The 21,692-nt window shown below is 50.7% G+C and overlaps 2 long non-coding RNA genes across 2 annotated transcripts; both read right to left on the reverse strand.

Annotated features, from left to right (window-relative positions):
- Positions 1-1,364: 1,364 nt before the first annotated feature.
- LOC144246675 (uncharacterized) lies at positions 1,365-6,505 on the reverse strand. The gene is made up of 2 exons (XR_014956654.1): positions 2,343-6,505; positions 1,365-1,910 (listed from the first exon to the last, which is right to left on the reverse strand). It is a non-coding gene; the product is annotated as an uncharacterized LOC144246675 (long non-coding RNA).
- Positions 6,506-9,773: 3,268 nt separating this feature from the next.
- LOC146766848 (uncharacterized) lies at positions 9,774-14,122 on the reverse strand. The gene is made up of 2 exons (XR_014956655.1): positions 13,812-14,122; positions 9,774-12,851 (listed from the first exon to the last, which is right to left on the reverse strand). It is a non-coding gene; the product is annotated as an uncharacterized LOC146766848 (long non-coding RNA).
- Positions 14,123-21,692: the final 7,570 nt, after the last annotated feature.

Below are 21,692 nucleotides of genomic sequence, written 5' to 3' on the forward strand. Positions count from 1 at the left end.
CGCTCCCCCACCGCAGTGTGCGTCCCTCTCCTAGCGACCTTGGGGTGCCCCAAATGACATCAGAGCCCCGAGTCTTCAGCCCCTAACCCTGACTCCCGAAGAAGGCACAGGACGAGTCCAACTGCCCCGGACAGCAGCCCAGCACTCCCTTCCAGCCCTTCCCACGCGTCCATCCCCCCAGAAAGGGACTCCGCCGCAACAAGGAAGGGGGGACAGCCCCCAGAAGGCTCGAAGCTCCTGCCCCGCCTCGCTGTCGCGGGCCAGGGCCAGAAAGAGGGAGCGGCAGAGGCGGCGGGGACGCGGCACGGCCGGCACGGCACAGAGCGGGGGCCGCTCGCAGCGCGATGCCGGCGGAGCCGCAGGTCCGGCAGCGCCGGGGCGGGGTCCGAGCGGCGCGGGGGATCCGCCGAGAGCCTCCGGCCCCGTGCGGGGACTCCCGCAAGGCCCGGGGGGCGCCGGGCTCCGGCCCTCGGGGCTTTATTCTCCGGCGCCCCGAGCCCCGCGGCTGCGGGGGAAAGAAGCGAAGGGGCGACGGGAAGAGAGGAGGGAGAGCGGGGCATGCGAAAGGTCGGGGAGGGAGGACGGGCTGCGGAGGAAAGCGGGCGGGGAAGGGAAAGGCCGGCAGGGGAGGAAGAGGGACGGTGAACAGAGGAGGGAGAGAGGGGGAATGGAACGGAGGAGCAGGGCAGGGACAGGACAGGAAGGAGCCGAGTTTGGGGGGGGACACGGAAACGGGGGAAAGAGAGGTAACTGAGGGGAATACGGGGAGGAGGATGGAGCGGTAGAGAGAGGGACAGGAGGGGATCCTCCCAGCGCCCCGGCTCCGCCCCGGCGCCCCGCCCTGCCCGGGCTGCTGCGCTCGGCCGAGCTCGGCTCGGTTCGGCTGGACTCGGCTCCTCGGCCAGCTTCGGCTACTTTGGGCCACGCTCGGCTATTACCAGCCGCATTCGGCTCGATTAGCCTCTTCGGCAAAGCTCGGCTCGCCTCGGCTGTACTCGGAGCCGCTCGGCTACGCTCGGCTCCTCGGCCAGCTTCGGTTACTTTCGGCTAAGCTCGGCTATTTCCGACCGCATTCGGCCCCACTCGCCTCTTCGGCGCAGCTCGGCTCCACTCGCCTCCACGGGCCCTCCCGGCCACTTTCGGCCACGCTCGGCTATTCCCGCCCGCACCCGCCTCCATTCGCCCACTCCCACAGCTCGGCTCCCTCCGGCTCACACATTTCCTCAGGGCACCTCATTCCAGGGCACACAAATTGCAGCCCCTAAAGGCTTGCGGCTCTTTCAACACACACTTGTAACTCAACTCTCGGGACAGAGCTGATGGCTCCTTTAGGACAAGAATAGTTACATCTAAAAGCAATTCCCTCATTTTGCATCTCCTTTTCATTTAACCCCCCCCAAAATCCCATACATATCACAAGGAATGTGCAGTTCTGGTTTCCCCACCCTCCGTATACTATTTGTACAAAGGACCTGGCCACAGCACACACAACTGAATAAAGCCCAGCTTCAATAATCAGAACAACTGACATTTGTTTACAAATTAGGTGCAGTTTTGTATGGTGCTGCGTACCCTCGGAGGCGAGTCGAGGAAAAAGAGCTACAGCACTGGAACCTAAGTTTTAGCAGCTGAGTCATTTGTAACTTGTGCCATAAAGTAAACCAAGCATCACTACAGTATTATCTGCTGAAGTTCTCCACTGTAGGTTTAAGGTACAGCAGCACGTGCTTTACTCCCAACAAAAGCTGCTCAGGTGGGGGGAGCCGGGAAGCCAAGTCTCTCCACTTTGTCTGAACACCATCTTCCAGGAAGGTACTGCTTCCTCTCTCCCAGGCTCCCTTCAGCAAAGTAGCAAATACAGAATCCGGTGCCACAGAAGGCTCTTGCCTGACCTCCTTGTGGTTTTCAAACTGTTCAAAGCGAAACAAAAAGCGTAAGAGAAAAACAGTGATGAGTATGAAACAAAAGTCTCTTCAGCCACCTTTGGTTTGAGATGAGCTCTGAACTGAAGCTCTGGGAGCACAGGCGTGCAGTCCTGCTAGAACAGAGCTGTCCAGTAGTGTCCCCAGGGGTATCTGGAGTGTTCACACTGCTGAACTGAGAAAAACTCACCAAACCCAGCCCAGGGGCCTGTGATCCTCCACCCACCCGGGGGAACTCCGGGCACTGTAAACAGAGGCCACAGCGCACACCAGGCTCTGCTGTGCCTGCTGAGGAGTCTCTGTATGAGCCCTGAGGCCTGGTATCGCCTCCCAAACACCACAGAGACCTCTTGTGTCATCAGAGAAAAGCCCTGGAGCAAACGTGTGTCCCCAGCACGATCAACAAGGATGCAGAATTACCTCCTCAATAAAAACGCTGTTCCTGATGGAAATGTAACCTCTGTCAACTGTGAGGATTTTATAGGAATACTGGCTCAAGAATTCAGTGACTTCAGGTATTCCATACCACAGGTTCCTGGGACTACTTGGGCATCCAGAGTCTATAGTATCGGTTAAACTGGTAGAGCTGAGGATACTTAGCAGCTTTGTCACAGAGCTGGAACGTCAAGCAGGGAGAAAGGGGCTCTCTCGGAGAGTGCAGGAGGCCAGTGAAAACAGCAACAAAGTCCTCCACGACATCTGCTCCTAGAAAAGCCAAATAAATTAAACTATTGACATGAGCACGGACACTGGGGCAACCTTCCTTACTTTGGGCCTTGCCAGCAGCCCACAGAGCCTCACGCAGAAAAGAACTGAACGAGATCAAAAAGTGTTCGCAGTGACCTAGACACGTGCTCCTGACTGCAGAGGTACCTGAAAAACCCTCCAGACATCATCAGCTCCTGCTGAAGCAAACAATCCACCTTCGCTGTCTTGTGCCAAAAACACGCCCGTCTCTTTACAGGGAGACACCCTGCCAGGCACCGCCTCAGAGAAGAACCGAGCTGTACTGGGGGGATACACCCAGCCAACGTGTACAAGTTAAACAGAATTTTCTGTCAGAACTGGGACTTTCAGCACCCCCCAGGTGCTACTCGACTGCCACATACACAGAGAGGGCTTCGTGAGGTGCTCTGCGGTTGGCCAGTCCTGTTCCAAGCCCTGCTGATGCCCCTGTGGTTTTAACGCTGTCCTCAAGGAGGTAGTAGAACCTCGCAGTATTTGCCCCTGGAGCTTAATTTCTGAAGTTTTCCTTGGGAAACGCATCCATTTCCTACTTAACAAGGCAGTCCCCTCTCCCTGATCTCGGGAAGAGCTGCCCACAGGCACGGGAAACACCTTCCTCTCCTGATCGCCATGCTCTGCCCTTAAAACGCTGTGTTACTGAGGCCAACTACTTCCAGACCAAGACTGTCCATGCAGGGACAGTGTCCCTTCTCTTCAGGGTCAGGGAATTAGGGCAGAAGCACCTACAGAGCTTCAATGCCCCTCTTGAGCACAAAACACCATCAATCTGCACCTCCTTCTGCTTGCAGGGAAGGTAATAACATGCCTCAAGGTAAAAAATTATAAACGGTAAAAAATTATTACAAGAGAGTAGAAATGATGCCACTTTCACTCCACTGCTAGAAACGACACATAAAACATAAAAAAAAAAAACTGTACCTGTTCCGTTTTCAGACTGAAGCAACAGCATATTCCTGGCTGCTAATGCAGCAGGGACAACAGCACTGAAGGGAAATGTCTGGATAATCACGCCTTCATTTAAAGAGAACACAATTTCCTCATCTAAGCCATCACTGCCCTCCATCAGAACAGCCAGCATATCCACGACATCTAATAAGTGAAGGAAAAAATGTAAGCAGAGGATCCAGACTAACTGGGAAAACAACAGAGGTAGAATGCAACATTCCAGGAACACAAGGTATCTTTTTAGTTCCCAAAAAAACCCAAAAACAAAACAACAAAAAAAAAAAAAAAAAAAAAAAAAAACAAAAACCGAAAGCAAACAAAACAAACAAGAAAACCTTAAAAAAAAAAAAAAAAAAAAAAAATTCAAAGGCACATTTGCCAGGCAATACAATGTTGGGGGCAGCACAAAAATCACAGCTGTACTTCATTCTGCCTTTCAAAGCTGCTGTCCAGCACAGGTTGCCCAGAGAAGCTGTGGCTGCCCCCGGATCCATGGAAGTGTCCAAGGCCAGGCTGGACAGGGCTTAGAGCACCCTGGCATGGTGGAAGGTGTCCCTGCCCATGGCAGGGGGTGGAACGGGATGAGCTTTAAAAAAAGGTGCCTTCCCATCCAAACCCTTCTGGGATTCCACGATTCTGTGAACAGCTTCAGGCAGGACTACATTTCCATTGTAGTTCAATAATGCTGCTGCAAGAACACGAAGAGAGATTTCAAATACTGTTAAAGTGGCACAACCACATCAAAAATTACGTCTGGGAGTAAAGTGGAAACTCTGCTGATTCCAAGGACACATGGAGGGCTGAATCCTGGAGATCCTTACATAACAGGATCTCTAGAGTTATCCATCCCCAGTTTGTTGCTTAGGGTTAGAAAAGGTAGCCCCAAGCCGTGGAGTTCTGTTCTTAAGGGGTTACCACATACCATCAATGTGAGAGACGGGGATGCTGATGTTTGATCAGAGTCCTGTAGCAACCTGGAGCACGCTGGCTTCCCGAACCAGGTCTGCTGCTTTGTCCGTGTAGCGGTAGGGCTTTGTCCTCAGCCTTCAGCAGGATCTGTCAGCAAAGGTGGAGAGAAAAGTAGAGTGCAGCGCCTCTCAAGCATGGGGGAACCATGTGCTGCTAAGGAAGACCACGTGCTGAAAGTGGTTTGAAGCCGGGTGGGTTTTGGGAGGACAAATTCCATATTACTTCTGCAGGATTCTGTCTGCAGTTCCTGCTCTACAAACCAAATACATCAAACGACAAAAACAAACAAATAAAAAAAAACCCACATTAAATTAACAACAACAAAATAATTATTCCTACCTCAATAAACCCATAACGCCTCGAACCATTCCAAGGAGGGCGGCAGGAGGGGCGGGCAGAGCCAGGGCCCCGCTCCGCCGCCCCGGCGGCATTTTCCGGCACGCGGCCGCTCCCGGCGTCTGGAGAGGGGCGCGGGGCCGGGAAAGGCGGCGCAGCCCTGCTCCGATGCCGCTCGGCCGCGGCCCGGGAGCGCTGCGACCGCGCCTCCGCCGCCCGCCGGCACCGGCCCCACCGGGCTGCCCTCGCCGCCATCCTCGCCGCCGCTGAGCCGCCTTCAGCCCTCCCCTCACTCACAGACACCGCCCCACTCGCCGCTCGCTCCCGCCCCGTCTCGGTGGTTTTGCCGGGCGCTGGCTGGGGGGCTGCAGTACCACCCTCTGTCCACAAGGCGGCAGCACTTGTCAAGAGAGTGCGCGACAAGCACTCGCAAGATGGCGGCCCGTGAGGACCTTGACGGAGACAGGCGTTTTGCCGATGCCTGTCGGCTCGTGCCAAAATCCCGCAGGCTCGCGGTGCTGCTGACCCCACAGCCCGTGTGCACGGCACCAGAACTGCCGCGGAAAATCCCCTAGGGGGGCGCCGGCGGTGCGGGCAATTCAGGCAGTGTGGAAAACAGACACGGGTCCTCGACTTTCTTGTCCTCGTTTTTGCACCCTCTTGAGAAGGTCAAGCCGAGTCCGCGCCAAGCCACTCCCAAGATGGCGCCCGCGGGCTGTGTCTGTAGTACCCACCTCTGTCCACAAGGCGGCAGCACTGCCGCCCGCCACCGCCGGGGGCCGCCGCTCGCCTCGGGGCCGCGGGCGGGGCAGGCGGCAAAAAGAACGGGCGCCGTCCCCTCCGGAACATCCTCGGTAGCAAATGCCCCAAAATATCCCGCGCGGAAAAGAACGCCAACAAAAAAAAACCCCTTGCCTCTAACCCAACAAGAACCAAAAGAAAAAACCTTTTCTTTTAAACTGCATTTCAATGTATTTTATTTTTATATTTTTCATATTTATATTCACATTCGGATTTATAATGTATATTGATGTATAACTGAATTTTTATAATTTCTTACATTTATTTCTATTATATTTTATTCTATTTTAGTACATATCTTAATGTATTGCTTATATATTTCTATAGTTAGATTTAGATTTCTAGAAGGTTTATATTGCTTAAAATAAACCCCTGCCTCCATCCAAGTCAAAATCTTTAAAAAAATCCCATTATTTAAGCTCCGTTTACATTTATCTCTATTTTTTGCATTTATATTCAAATTTACATTTTAAATGTAGATTGATGTATGATGTTATTTATAGCCTATCTCTTCCTAATACTTATTTTTATTTTTTTATATTTTTATATATATCTGTATACATCGAATATATATTTCCATATTTAGAACGATATCAAAATAAAATGTATATTCATATTTTTTCTATTAAAGCCCTGTCTCTAACCAAATTTAAAAAAAAAAGCTCTGTCTATAAGCAATACTTGATTATTCATATAATTTTTCATCATTATAGTCACATTTGTATTTCTACTTTACACTGATGTATTTATAAATATATATTATATATATTATAAGGTAGCAAGATAGATAAATAATTATTTAAACTCTATTTCGTACATACTGCTAATACTTATATTTACTTACCACTGAATTTTTATATAGATCTTAATGTATTTAGGATATATTTCTACACATAGATTTCTAATTTTATTTTATTTATATTTATAATTTTTGTAATAAAACCCCTACCTACTACCAAATAGAAAATAAAAATCCCCTTTATTTTAAACGATATTTAAATATTTCTATATTTTATTTTTAATAGTACTTATATCTTCTATCACAATATATTGAGGTACTATATTTTGATATATAATATTTATGACATATAATGTGTTATAATAACACATATACTGTAAAATATGCATTATGTACTGCATTGATTTCTATTATTTTGTAATTTTTATATTTATATATCCACACGAATTAATTATACAACTCTATATGGTTATTTTGCTTGTATTTATAATCTCTATTTATATGTATTTATATATACATATAAAATACTCTATATCAAACAATATAATACCTAATAGTAATGGATAACATTATTTATGTTACATGTTTTATTTATATGTATTCCGTTTATATTTAAAATTGAAGGTTTATATTCCATTTTCATATTTATGCATTTCTTTTGTTTCATTAGAGTTATAGTTAAAACTTTGCAGTTATAATCCAATTCCTAAAAATAAAATGCCAAAACAAACAGCATCAAATTCCCACCAATACCATCCAAAAAATTCAGAAAGGCTCCACCAGCCAACCAACTACCAGCAAAAAAACCCACACTACACTCCTTTCACTAACAGTTCTTATCACATCACAAAAATGAAACAAACATTTAAAACAACCTATAGAAATCCACACAGCAAATCACAAAAACCACTAAAATGAAAAAAAAAAAAACCCAACTAACTTACTATACTGCAAATCATACAACAGACCCCGAACGTTTCTAAAAAAAATAACCAAAACTCTACCACTACACTAACTCATAAAGAGAACCCAATGCTCTATAAAATGAACTAAAAAAACCCACCAAATAATTACAGATATTAAAAAATCGAAACCACGAAGGAAAAAAAATTCACCACCCAGATAAAATAACTGCGCATAAAGACCCACCATAGATATACCCATGTTCCCAAAAATAAAACTAATAAAAAAACAACAGCCAAATACATCAAACTAAAAAAAAAAAATATATATATATTAACAACAACAAAATAATTATTCCTAACTCAATAAACCCATTATGCCTCAAACCATCAAAACACAAATACCACCTAGAAATAAACACGTCGCCAAAAGAGAAATGTAACAATTTTAATAACTCCCGAACTCTCTGCAACAATAAAACATACACGGCAATCAAATATGCCAAATGCATAAAACCCCTATAACATAATAAACAAGAATGCAATAATCAATATTAAAAAAAACCTCACTGATTAACTACAGGACACTACCTCAAACCCACCAAAACAAACACTACATATGCTCATGCTAATAAAAGCCTTCACAAACGAATTAAAAACCTAACGTCTACTTCATGCTACGACCCATAAAAACCATTGTAAACCTTTAAGAACACATTCTTTAGAAACATAAGAACGGATCAAAAAGAAATCCAACAACACTCAATCAAAAAAAACCCCCTTGTCATGCGCACCTGAAGCAAGAACCGTAACAACCAAAAAGTAACACCATGGCCCTTCTCCTACAGCAACTACGAACAAAAGAAAAGGATCCCATAAATTCCTCAAAACCACCGCAGCGAGGGAGGCTGGAAGATGCGGAGCCGCGCTCCCGGCCCCGGGCGCAGCGCGGCTCCGGCAGGAAAGCGGATCCTCCGGCAGGCAGAGGCGGCGCCGCGCCGGCAGACCCCCGCCCGCTGCCCCCGGCCCGGCGGGGCCGGCACCGGGCCCGGGGGGCCCCGGCGGCGCCCGAGCCCCGCGCCCGGAGCGGCGGCACCGGCCGGCACCGGCGCGCCGCCCGCGCCGCCTCCCCCGCCCGCCGGCCCGGCCAAAGCTCCGCTCGGCTCCGCACGGCTCGCACCGGCGCGGCTCCGGCGGGCCCGCGGCAGCCCAGCCGCGCCCAGCTCCCCTTCCGCCCCGGCCAGCCCCGGCACTGCCGCCAGGGCTCCGCGCCGGACCCTTCGCTGCCGGGCCGGGGGCAGAAGAAGCGCCCCGAATGCAGCGGCACAGCGCGATCCCCGCCCTGCCAGCGCTGCCACGGCTGCAGCTCCCTTCCTCTGAAGGCCCGACAGTGACGCCACGCTCCGGCGCTCACCTCACCCCAACGAGGGCACAGAAACGTGCGCTCCCCCCCTTCAATTGCGTCCCCTAGAAGAGCAGAAAACAAGGGGCCTGCCTCAAATAATGGTAAAAGGGAGAATTTTACCTCAATCCAAACCTCTTAAAAGGCGGGACCACAGGACTGACCCCTCCATTTCAACCTCAGGATGACGAAATTTCAAAGGGAAAGGACAAAAGCCCCCACTACAAAGGCGCACCGGCTCACCTGTTTGGCTACTGCTTCTCGGCACAAGGGTTTGTCCCTCGGCTCCTCCTTTGAGCAATGCTCCACGTCTCCAAGTGCATATCCAGGTGATCCCCCAGACCCCGTCCGAAGCACTCACCGTCCTTCCAGGAGACAGCCCCGGGAGCCCCCCATAAACTCCTCTTCTCCAGCAGCTCCGTGCAAAAGCGATGTGAGGAAAACCCCCTAAATCAGCCCCCGGAGGAGCCGCCCCCTCCTCATCATCCTCACAGCTCACACCTGGGGCTGCTCTGAGCCCCCATCATCCTAACAGCTCACACCTGCCGCTGTTGCCACTCTCCAACAGCGTCTCTCCCTCTCCAGCACACAGCGCACTTCTCACAGACACAGATCCAACAGAAATCTGCTACGGGTGTCAGCTTTTCTTAATCCATCTGGTTACACGATTAAAACACATACATGCATTGATGGTCATTGAGAGAAAGCTTTCCCCTGGAGAAAATAGTCACTTTGGTAGCACACTTTGATATATCTGTGGAAAAGCAGAATCAGCACCAACTCCTAAGACCCCTGCTGAGGAACCCAGCCCTCCTTGGGACACCCAAAGCAGCAGACCTCGAAAAAGGAGGGGAAAAATGAAGCTTGGAGTGGAAAAAGAGGATAGAAGTACAGAAGCCTTTAAAAATGCCTGCATGGAGCAATAGTGGGAACCAGTCACATTTCTTCTTTCCTTGCTTTCTGTGATGACATAAATAGAAAGTAAGAACACGTTAAACAAAAGGCAGAGCTAGGATTTTACAGGTCTTTATTTTGGCAGGCTGGAATGACAAACGCCTCTTCCGGGGCTGCGACACGTTTTGAGGAATGGCAGAGAACGGAGGCAAAAGGTGCCGGGGAGCCCTTTCTGTTCCATTTAGCCCCTGCAGCTGCTCCGCTGGTTTCAGGGCACTCGCTTGGTTCGTTCCTAGAGAAAAAGGCTACGGCATGATTTTCAAAACTACTGCCCATCCACAGTCAGAGTTTCCTACATTCCTGGGTACAAATGAGTGGATCGAGAGAGGGCTTCTTTTCAAATTAGTTTAGCCATAGCTTCCTATTCTTTACCAATACCTGTGAAAACGAAACACTTGCCAGGTTTTAGTATTCTACACACACCCCTCCCTGGGAATTTTGGGGTAGCTTTGGGTCCCTCTGCGGGACGGCACCCAGCGTGACCCCCCCTCTCATCTGCCACCCACCCGCTCCCCCACCGCAGTGTGCGTCCCTCTCCTAGCGACCTTGGGGTGCCCCAAATGACATCAGAGCCCCGAGTCTTCAGCCCCTAACCCTGACTCCCGAAGAAGGCACAGGACGAGTCCAACTGCCCCGGACAGCAGCCCAGCACTCCCTTCCAGCCCTTCCCACGCGTCCATCCCCCCAGAAAGGGACTCCGCCGCAACAAGGAAGGGGGGGCAGCCCCCAGAAGGCTCGAAGCTCCTGCCCCGCCTCGCTGTCGCGGGCCAGGGCCAGAAAGAGGGAGCGGCAGAGGCGGCGGGGACGCGGCACGGCCGGCACGGCACAGAGCGGGGGCCGCTCGCAGCGCGATGCCGGCGGAGCCGCAGGTCCGGCAGCGCCGGGGCGGGGTCCGAGCGGCGCGGGGGATCCGCCGAGAGCCTCCGGCCCCGTGCGGGGACTCCCGCAAGGCCCGGGGGGCGCCGGGCTCCGGCCCTCGGGGCTTTATTCTCCGGCGCCCCGAGCCCCGCGGCTGCGGGGGAAAGAAGCGAAGGGGCGACGGGAAGAGAGGAGGGAGAGCGGGGCATGCGAAAGGTCGGGGAGGGAGGACGGGCTGCGGAGGAAAGCGGGCGGGGAAGGGAAAGGCCGGCAGGGGAGGAAGAGGGACGGTGAACAGAGGAGGGAGAGAGGGGGAATGGAACGGAGGAGCAGGGCAGGGACAGGACAGGAAGGAGCCGAGTTTGGGGGGGGACACGGAAACGGGGGAAAGAGAGGTAACTGAGGGGAATACGGGGAGGAGGATGGAGCGGTAGAGAGAGGGACAGGAGGGGATCCTCCCAGCGCCCCGGCTCCGCCCCGGCGCCCCGCCCTGCCCGGGCTGCTGCGCTCGGCCGAGCTCGGCTCGGTTCGGCTGGACTCGGCTCCTCGGCCAGCTTCGGCTACTTTGGGCCACGCTCGGCTATTACCAGCCGCATTCGGCTCGATTAGCCTCTTCGGCAAAGCTCGGCTCGCCTCGGCTGTACTCGGAGCCGCTCGGCTACGCTCGGCTCCTCGGCCAGCTTCGGTTACTTTCGGCTAAGCTCGGCTATTTCCGACCGCATTCGGCCCCACTCGCCTCTTCGGCGCAGCTCGGCTCCACTCGCCTCCACGGGCCCTCCCGGCCACTTTCGGCCACGCTCGGCTATTCCCGCCCGCACCCGCCTCCATTCGCCCACTCCCACAGCTCGGCTCCCTCCGGCTCACACATTTCCTCAGGGCACCTCATTCCAGGGCACACAAATTGCAGCCCCTAAAGGCTTGCGGCTCTTTCAACACACACTTGTAACTCAACTCTCGGGACAGAGCTGATGGCTCCTTTAGGACAAGAATAGTTACATCTAAAAGCAATTCCCTCATTTTGCATCTCCTTTTCATTTAACCCCCCCCAAAATCCCATACATATCACAAGGAATGTGCAGTTCTGGTTTCCCCACCCTCCGTATACTATTTGTACAAAGGACCTGGCCACAGCACACACAACTGAATAAAGCCCAGCTTCAATAATCAGAACAACTGACATTTGTTTACAAATTAGGTGCAGTTTTGTATGGTGCTGCGTACCCTCGGAGGCGAGTCGAGGAAAAAGAGCTACAGCACTGGAACCTAAGTTTTAGCAGCTGAGTCATTTGTAACTTGTGCCATAAAGTAAACCAAGCATCACTACAGTATTATCTGCTGAAGTTCTCCACTGTAGGTTTAAGGTACAGCAGCACGTGCTTTACTCCCAACAAAAGCTGCTCAGGTGGGGGGAGCCGGGAAGCCAAGTCTCTCCACTTTGTCTGAACACCATCTTCCAGGAAGGTACTGCTTCCTCTCTCCCAGGCTCCCTTCAGCAAAGTAGCAAATACAGAATCCGGTGCCACAGAAGGCTCTTGCCTGACCTCCTTGTGGTTTTCAAACTGTTTAAAGCGAAACAAAAAGCGTAAGAGAAAAACAGTGATGAGTATGAAACAAAAGTCTCTTCAGCCACCTTTGGTTTGAGATGAGCTCTGAACTGAAGCTCTGGGAGCACAGGCGTGCAGTCCTGCTAGAACAGAGCTGTCCAGTAGTGTCCCCAGGGGTATCTGGAGTGTTCACACTGCTGAACTGAGAAAAACTCACCAAACCCAGCCCAGGGGCCTGTGATCCTCCACCCACCCGGGGGAACTCCGGGCACTGTAAACAGAGGCCACAGCGCACACCAGGCTCTGCTGTGCCTGCTGAGGAGTCTCTGTATGAGCCCTGAGGCCTGGTATCGCCTCCCAAACACCACAGAGACCTCTTGTGTCATCAGAGAAAAGCCCTGGAGCAAACGTGTGTCCCCAGCACGATCAACAAGGATGCAGAATTACCTCCTCAATAAAAACGCTGTTCCTGATGGAAATGTAACCTCTGTCAACTGTGAGGATTTTATAGGAATACTGGCTCAAGAATTCAGTGACTTCAGGTATTCCATACCACAGGTTCCTGGGACTACTTGGGCATCCAGAGTCTATAGTATCGGTTAAACTGGTAGAGCTGAGGATACTTAGCAGCTTTGTCACAGAGCTGGAACGTCAAGCAGGGAGAAAGGGGCTCTCTCGGAGAGTGCAGGAGGCCAGTGAAAACAGCAACAAAGTCCTCCACGACATCTGCTCCTAGAAAAGCCAAATAAATTAAACTATTGACATGAGCACGGACACTGGGGCAACCTTCCTTACTTTGGGCCTTGCCAGCAGCCCACAGAGCCTCACGCAGAAAAGAACTGAACGAGATCAAAAAGTGTTCGCAGTGACCTAGACACGTGCTCCTGACTGCAGAGGTACCTGAAAAACCCTCCAGACATCATCAGCTCCTGCTGAAGCAAACAATCCACCTTCGCTGTCTTGTGCCAAAAACACGCCCGTCTCTTTACAGGGAGACACCCTGCCAGGCACCGCCTCAGAGAAGAACCGAGCTGTACTGGGGGGATACACCCAGCCAACGTGTACAAGTTAAACAGAATTTTCTGTCAGAACTGGGACTTTCAGCACCCCCCAGGTGCTACTCGACTGCCACATACACAGAGAGGGCTTCGTGAGGTGCTCTGCGGTTGGCCAGTCCTGTTCCAAGCCCTGCTGATGCCCCTGTGGTTTTAACGCTGTCCTCAAGGAGGTAGTAGAACCTCGCAGTATTTGCCCCTGGAGCTTAATTTCTGAAGTTTTCCTTGGGAAACGCATCCATTTCCTACTTAACAAGGCAGTCCCCTCTCCCTGATCTCGGGAAGAGCTGCCCACAGGCACGGGAAACACCTTCCTCTCCTGATCGCCATGCTCTGCCCTTAAAACGCTGTGTTACTGAGGCCAACTACTTCCAGACCAAGACTGTCCATGCAGGGACAGTGTCCCTTCTCTTCAGGGTCAGGGAATTAGGGCAGAAGCACCTACAGAGCTTCAATGCCCCTCTTGAGCACAAAACACCATCAATCTGCACCTCCTTCTGCTTGCAGGGAAGGTAATAACATGCCTCAAGGTAAAAAATTATAAACGGTAAAAAATTATTACAAGAGAGTAGAAATGATGCCACTTTCACTCCACTGCTAGAAACGACACATAAAACATAAAAAAAAAAAACTGTACCTGTTCCGTTTTCAGACTGAAGCAACAGCATATTCCTGGCTGCTAATGCAGCAGGGACAACAGCACTGAAGGGAAATGTCTGGATAATCACGCCTTCATTTAAAGAGAACACAATTTCCTCATCTAAGCCATCACTGCCCTCCATCAGAACAGCCAGCATATCCACGACATCTAATAAGTGAAGGAAAAAATGTAAGCAGAGGATCCAGACTAACTGGGAAAACAACAGAGGTAGAATGCAACATTCCAGGAACACAAGGTATCTTTTTAGTTCCCAAAAAAACCCAAAAACAAAACAACAACAACAAAAAAAAAAACAAACCGAAAACAAACAAAACAAACAAGAAAACCTTAAAAAAAAAAAAAAAATTCAAAGGCACATTTGCCAGGCAATACAATGTTGGGGGCAGCACAAAAATCACAGCTGTACTTCATTCTGCCTTTCAAAGCTGCTGTCCAGCACAGGTTGCCCAGAGAAGCTGTGGCTGCCCCCGGATCCATGGAAGTGTCCAAGGCCAGGCTGGACAGGGCTTAGAGCACCCTGGCATGGTGGAAGGTGTCCCTGCCCATGGCAGGGGGTGGAACGGGATGAGCTTTAAAAAAAGGTGCCTTCCCATCCAAACCCTTCTGGGATTCCACGATTCTGTGAACAGCTTCAGGCAGGACTACATTTCCATTGTAGTTCAATAATGCTGCTGCAAGAACACGAAGAGAGATTTCAAATACCGTTAAAGTGGCACAACCACATCAAAAATTACGTCTGGGAGTAAAGTGGAAACTCTGCTGATTCCAAGGACACATGGAGGGCTGAATCCTGGAGATCCTTACATAACAGGATCTCTAGAGTTATCCATCCCCAGTTTGTTGCTTAGGGTTAGAAAAGGTAGCCCCAAGCCGTGGAGTTCTGTTCTTAAGGGGTTACCACATACCATCAATGTGAGAGACGGGGATGCTGATGTTTGATCAGAGTCCTGTAGCAACCTGGAGCACGCTGGCTTCCCGAACCAGGTCTGCTGCTTTGTCCGTGTAGCGGTAGGGCTTTGTCCTCAGCCTTCAGCAGGATCTGTCAGCAAAGGTGGAGAGAAAAGTAGAGTGCAGCGCCTCTCAAGCATGGGGGAACCATGTGCTGCTAAGGAAGACCACGTGCTGAAAGTGGTTTGAAGCCGGGTGGGTTTTGGGAGGACAAATTCCATATTACTTCTGCAGGATTCTGTCTGCAGTTCCTGCTCTACAAACCAAATACATCAAACGACAAAAACAAACAAATAAAAAAAAACCCACATTAAATTAACAACAACAAAATAATTATTCCTACCTCAATAAACCCATAACGCCTCGAACCATTCCAAGGAGGGCGGCAGGAGGGGCGGGCAGAGCCAGGGCCCCGCTCCGCCGCCCCGGCGGCATTTTCCGGCACGCGGCCGCTCCCGGCGTCTGGAGAGGGGCGCGGGGCCGGGAAAGGCGGCGCAGCCCTGCTCCGATGCCGCTCGGCCGCGGCCCGGGAGCGCTGCGACCGCGCCTCCGCCGCCCGCCGGCACCGGCCCCACCGGGCTGCCCTCGCCGCCATCCTCGCCGCCGCTGAGCCGCCTTCAGCCCTCCCCTCACTCACAGACACCGCCCCACTCGCCGCTCGCTCCCGCCCCGTCTCGGTGGTTTTGCCGGGCGCTGGCTGGGGGGCTGCAGTACCACCCTCTGTCCACAAGGCGGCAGCACTTGTCAAGAGAGTGCGCGACAAGCACTCGCAAGATGGCGGCCCGTGAGGACCTTGACGGAGACAGGCGTTTTGCCGATGCCTGTCGGCTCGTGCCAAAATCCCGCAGGCTCGCGGTGCTGCTGACCCCACAGCCCGTGTGCACGGCACCAGAACTGCCGCGGAAAATCCCCTAGGGGGGCGCCGGCGGTGCGGGCAATTCAGGCAGTGTGGAAAACAGACACGGGTCCTCGACTTTCTTGTCCTCGTTTTTGCACCCTCTTGAGAAGGTCAAGCCGAGTCCGCGCCAAGCCACTCCCAAGATGGCGCCCGCGGGCTGTGTCTGTAGTACCCACCTCTGTCCACAAGGCGGCAGCACTGCCGCCCGCCACCGCCGGGGGCCGCCGCTCGCCTCGGGGCCGCGGGCGGGGCAGGCGGCAAAAAGAACGGGCGCCGTCCCCTCCGGAACATCCTCGGTAGCAAATGCCCCAAAATATCCCGCGCGGAAAAGAACGCCAACAAAAAAAAACCCCTTGCCTCTAACCCAACAAGAACCAAAAGAAAAAACCTTTTCTTTTAAACTGCATTTCAATGTATTTTATTTTTATATTTTTCATATTTATATTCACATTCGGATTTATAATGTATATTGATGTATAACTGAATTTTTATAATTTCTTACATTTATTTCTATTATATTTTATTCTATTTTAGTACATATCTTAATGTATTGCTTATATATTTCTATAGTTAGATTTAGATTTCTAGAAGGTTTATATTGCTTAAAATAAACCCCTGCCTCCATCCAAGTCAAAATCTTTAAAAAAATCCCATTATTTAAGCTCCGTTTACATTTATCTCTATTTTTTGCATTTATATTCAAATTTACATTTTAAATGTAGATTGATGTATGATGTTATTTATAGCCTATCTCTTCCTAATACTTATTTTTATTTTTTTATATTTTTATATATATCTGTATACATCGAATATATATTTCCATATTTAGAACGATATCAAAATAAAATGTATATTCATATTTTTTCTATTAAAGCCCTGTCTCTAACCAAATTTTAAAAAAAAAAGCTCTGTCTATAAGCAATACTTGATTATTCATATAATTTTTCATCATTATAGTCACATTTGTATTTCTACTTTACACTGATGTATTTATAAATATATATTATATATATTATAAGGTAGCAAGATAGATAAATTATTATTTAAACTCTATTTCGTACATACTGCTAATACTTATATTTACTTACCACTGAATTTTTATATAGATCTTAATGTATTTAGGATATATTTCTACACATAGATTTCTAATTTTATTTTATTTATATTTATAATTTTTGTAATAAAACCCCTACCTACTACCAAATAGAAAATAAAAATCCCCTTTATTTTAAACGATATTTAAATATTTCTATATTTTATTTTTAATAGTACTTATATCTTCTATCACAATATATTGAGGTACTATATTTTGATATATAATATTTATGACATATAATGTGTTATAATAACACATATACTGTAAAATATGCATTATGTACTGCATTGATTTCTATTATTTTGTAATTTTTATATTTATATATCCACACGAATTAATTATACAACTCTATATGGTTATTTTGCTTGTATTTATAATCTCTATTTATATGTATTTATATATACATATAAAATACTCTATATCAAACAATATAATACCTAATAGTAATGGATAACATTATTTATGTTACATGTTTTATTTATATGTATTCCGTTTATATTTAAAATTGAAGGTTTATATTCCATTTTCATATTTATGCATTTCTTTTGTTTCATTAGAGTTATAGTTAAAACTTTGCAGTTATAATCCAATTCCTAAAAATAAAATGCCAAAACAAACAGCATCAAATTCCCACCAATACCATCCAAAAAATTCAGAAAGGCTCCACCAGCCAACCAACTACCAGCAAAAAAACCCACACTACACTCCTTTCACTAACAGTTCTTATCACATCACAAAAATGAAACAAACATTTAAAACAACCTATAGAAATCCACACAGCAAATCACAAAAACCACTAAAATGAAAAAAAAAAAAACCCAACTAACTTACTATACTGCAAATCATACAACAGACCCCGAACGTTTCTAAAAAAAATAACCAAAACTCTACCACTACACTAACTCATAAAGAGAACCCAATGCTCTATAAAATGAACTAAAAAAACCCACCAAATAATTACAGATATTAAAAAATCGAAACCACGAAGGAAAAAAAATTCACCACCCAGATAAAATAACTGCGCATAAAGACCCACCATAGATATACCCATGTTCCCAAAAATAAAACTAATAAAAAAACAACAGCCAAATACATCAAACTAAAAAAAAAAATATATATATATTAACAACAACAAAATAATTATTCCTAACTCAATAAACCCATTATGCCTCAAACCATCAAAACACAAATACCACCTAGAAATAAACACGTCGCCAAAAGAGAAATGTAACAATTTTAATAACTCCCGAACTCTCTGCAACAATAAAACATACACGGCAATCAAATATGCCAAATGCATAAAACCCCTATAACATAATAAACAAGAATGCAATAATCAATATTAAAAAAAACCTCACTGATTAACTACAGGACACTACCTCAAACCCACCAAAACAAACACTACATATGCTCATGCTAATAAAAGCCTTCACAAACGAATTAAAAACCTAACGTCTACTTCATGCTACGACCCATAAAAACCATTGTAAACCTTTAAGAACACATTCTTTAGAAACATAAGAACGGATCAAAAAGAAATCCAACAACACTCAATCAAAAAAAACCCCCTTGTCATGCGCACCTGAAGCAAGAACCGTAACAACCAAAAAGTAACACCATGGCCCTTCTCCTACAGCAACTACGAACAAAAGAAAAGGATCCCATAAATTCCTCAAAACCACCGCAGCGAGGGAGGCTGGAAGATGCGGAGCCGCGCTCCCGGCCCCGGGCGCAGCGCGGCTCCGGCAGGAAAGCGGCTCCTCCGGCAGGCAGAGGCGGCGCCGCGCCGGCAGACCCCCGCCCGCTGCCCCCGGCCCGGCGGGGCCGGCACCGGGCCCGGGGGGCCCCGGCGGCGCCCGAGCCCCGCGCCCGGAGCGGCGGCACCGGCCGGCACCGGCGCGCCGCCCGCGCCGCCTCCCCCGCCCGCCGGCCCGGCCAAAGCTCCGCTCGGCTCCGCACGGCTCGCACCGGCGCGGCTCCGGCGGGCCCGCGGCAGCCCAGCCGCGCCCAGCTCCCCTTCCGCCCCGGCCAGCCCCGGCACTGCCGCCAGGGCTCCGCGCCGGACCCTTCGCTGCCGGGCCGGGGGCAGAAGAAGCGCCCCGAATGCAGCGGCACAGCGCGATCCCCGCCCTGCCAGCGCTGCCACGGCTGCAGCTCCCTTCCTCTGAAGGCCCGACAGTGACGCCACGCTCCGGCGCTCACCTCACCCCAACGAGGGCACAGAAACGTGCGCTCCCCCCCTTCAATTGCGTCCCCTAGAAGAGCAGAAAACAAGGGGCCTGCCTCAAATAATGGTAAAAGGGAGAATTTTACCTCAATCCAAACCTCTTAAAAGGCGGGACCACAGGACTGACCCCTCCATTTCAACCTCAGGATGACGAAATTTCAAAGGGAAAGGACAAAAGCCCCCACTACAAAGGCGCACCGGCTCACCTGTTTGGCTACTGCTTCTCGGCACAAGGGTTTGTCCCTCGGCTCCTCCTTTGAGCAATGCTCCACGTCTCCAAGTGCATATCCAGGTGATCCCCCAGACCCCGTCCGAAGCACTCACCGTCCTTCCAGGAGACAGCCCCGGGAGCCCCCCATAAACTCCTCTTCTCCAGCAGCTCCGTGCAAAAGCGATGTGAGGAAAACCCCCTAAATCAGCCCCCGGAGGAGCCGCCCCCTCCTCATCATCCTCACAGCTCACACCTGGGGCTGCTCTGAGCCCCCATCATCCTAACAGCTTACACCTGCCGCTGTTGCCACTCTCCAACAGCGTCTCTCCCTCTCCAGCACACAGTGCACTTCTCACAGACACAGATCCAACAGAAATCTGCTACGGGTGTCAGCTTTTCTTAATCCATCTGGTTACACGATTAAAACACATACATGCATTGATGGTCATTGAGAGAAAGCTTTCCCCTGGAGAAAATAGTCACTTTGGTAGCACACTTTGATATATCTGTGGAAAAGCAGAATCAGCACCAACTCCTAAGACCCCTGCTGAGGAACCCAGCCCTCCTTGGGACACCCAAAGCAGCAGACCTCGAAAAAGGAGGGGAAAAATGAAGCTTGGAGTGGGAAAAGAGGATAGAAGTACAGAAGCCTTTAAAAATGCCTGCATGGAGCAATAGTGGGAACCAGTCACATTTCTTCTTTCCTTGCTTTCTGTGATGACATAAATAGAAAGTAAGAACACGTTAAACAAAAGGCAGAGCTAGGATTTTACAGGTCTTTATTTTGGCAGGCTGGAATGACAAACGCCTCTTCCGGGGCTGCGACACGTTTTGAGGAATGGCAGAGAACGGAGGCAAAAGGTGCCGGGGAGCCCTTTCTGTTCCATTTAGCCCCTGCAGCTGCTCCGCTGGTTTCAGGGCACTCGCTTGGTTCGTTCCTAGAGAAAAAGGCTACGGCATGATTTTCAAAACTACTGCCCATCCACAGTCAGAGTTTCCTACATTCCTGGGTACAAATGAGTGGATCGAGAGAGGGCTTCTTTTCAAATTAGTTTAGCCATAGCTTCCTATTCTTTACCAATACCTGTGAAAACGAAACACTTGCCAGGTTTTAGTATTCTACACACACCCCTCCCTGGGAATTTTGGGGTAGCTTTGGGTCCCTCTGCGGGACGGCACCCAGCGTGACCCCCCCTCTCATCTGCCACCCACCCGCTCCCCCACCGCAGTGTGCGTCCCTCTCCTAGCGACCTTGGGGTGCCCCAAATGACATCAGAGCCCCGAGTCTTCAGCCCCTAACCCTGACTCCCGAAGAAGGCACAGGACGAGTCCAACTGCCCCGGACAGCAGCCCAGCACTCCCTTCCAGCCCTTCCCACGCGTCCATCCCCCCAGAAAGGGACTCCGCCGCAACAAGGAAGGGGGGACAGCCCCCAGAAGGCTCGAAGCTCCTGCCCCGCCTCGCTGTCGCGGGCCAGGGCCAGAAAGAGGGAGCGGCAGAGGCGGCGGGGACGCGGCACGGCCGGCACGGCACAGAGCGGGGGCCGCTCGCAGCGCGATGCCGGCGGAGCCGCAGGTCCGGCAGCGCCGGGGCGGGGTCCGAGCGGCGCGGGGGATCCGCCGAGAGCCTCCGGCCCCGTGCGGGGACTCCCGCAAGGCCCGGGGGGCGCCGGGCTCCGGCCCTCGGGGCTTTATTCTCCGGCGCCCCGAGCCCCGCGGCTGCGGGGGAAAGAAGCGAAGGGGCGACGGGAAGAGAGGAGGGAGAGCGGGGCATGCGAAAGGTCGGGGAGGGAGGACGGGCTGCGGAGGAAAGCGGGCGGGGAAGGGAAAGGCCGGCAGGGGAGGAAGAGGGACGGTGAACAGAGGAGGGAGAGAGGGGGAATGGAACGGAGGAGCAGGGCAGGGACAGGACAGGAAGGAGCCGAGTTTGGGGGGGGACACGGAAACGGGGGAAAGAGAGGTAACTGAGGGGAATACGGGGAGGAGGATGGAGCGGTAGAGAGAGGGACAGGAGGGGATCCTCCCAGCGCCCCGGCTCCGCCCCGGCGCCCCGCCCTGCCCGGGCTGCTGCGCTCGGCCGAGCTCGGCTCGGTTCGGCTGGACTCGGCTCCTCGGCCAGCTTCGGCTACTTTGGGCCACGCTCGGCTATTACCAGCCGCATTCGGCTCGATTAGCCTCTTCGGCAAAGCTCGGCTCGCCTCGGCTGTACTCGGAGCCGCTCGGCTACGCTCGGCTCCTCGGCCAGCTTCGGTTACTTTCGGCTAAGCTCGGCTATTTCCGACCGCATTCGGCCCCACTCGCCTCTTCGGCGCAGCTCGGCTCCACTCGCCTCCACGGGCCCTCCCGGCCACTTTCGGCCACGCTCGGCTATTCCCGCCCGCACCCGCCTCCATTCGCCCACTCCCACAGCTCGGCTCCCTCCGGCTCACACATTTCCTCAGGGCACCTCATTCCAGGGCACACAAATTGCAGCCCCTA

The sequence above is a fragment of the Lonchura striata genome, chromosome 7, assembly GCF_050655825.1.
Source record: "Lonchura striata isolate lonStrDom1 chromosome 7, ASM5065582v1, whole genome shotgun sequence".
In the NCBI taxonomy this organism is placed as follows: domain Eukaryota; kingdom Metazoa; phylum Chordata; class Aves; order Passeriformes; family Estrildidae; genus Lonchura; species Lonchura striata.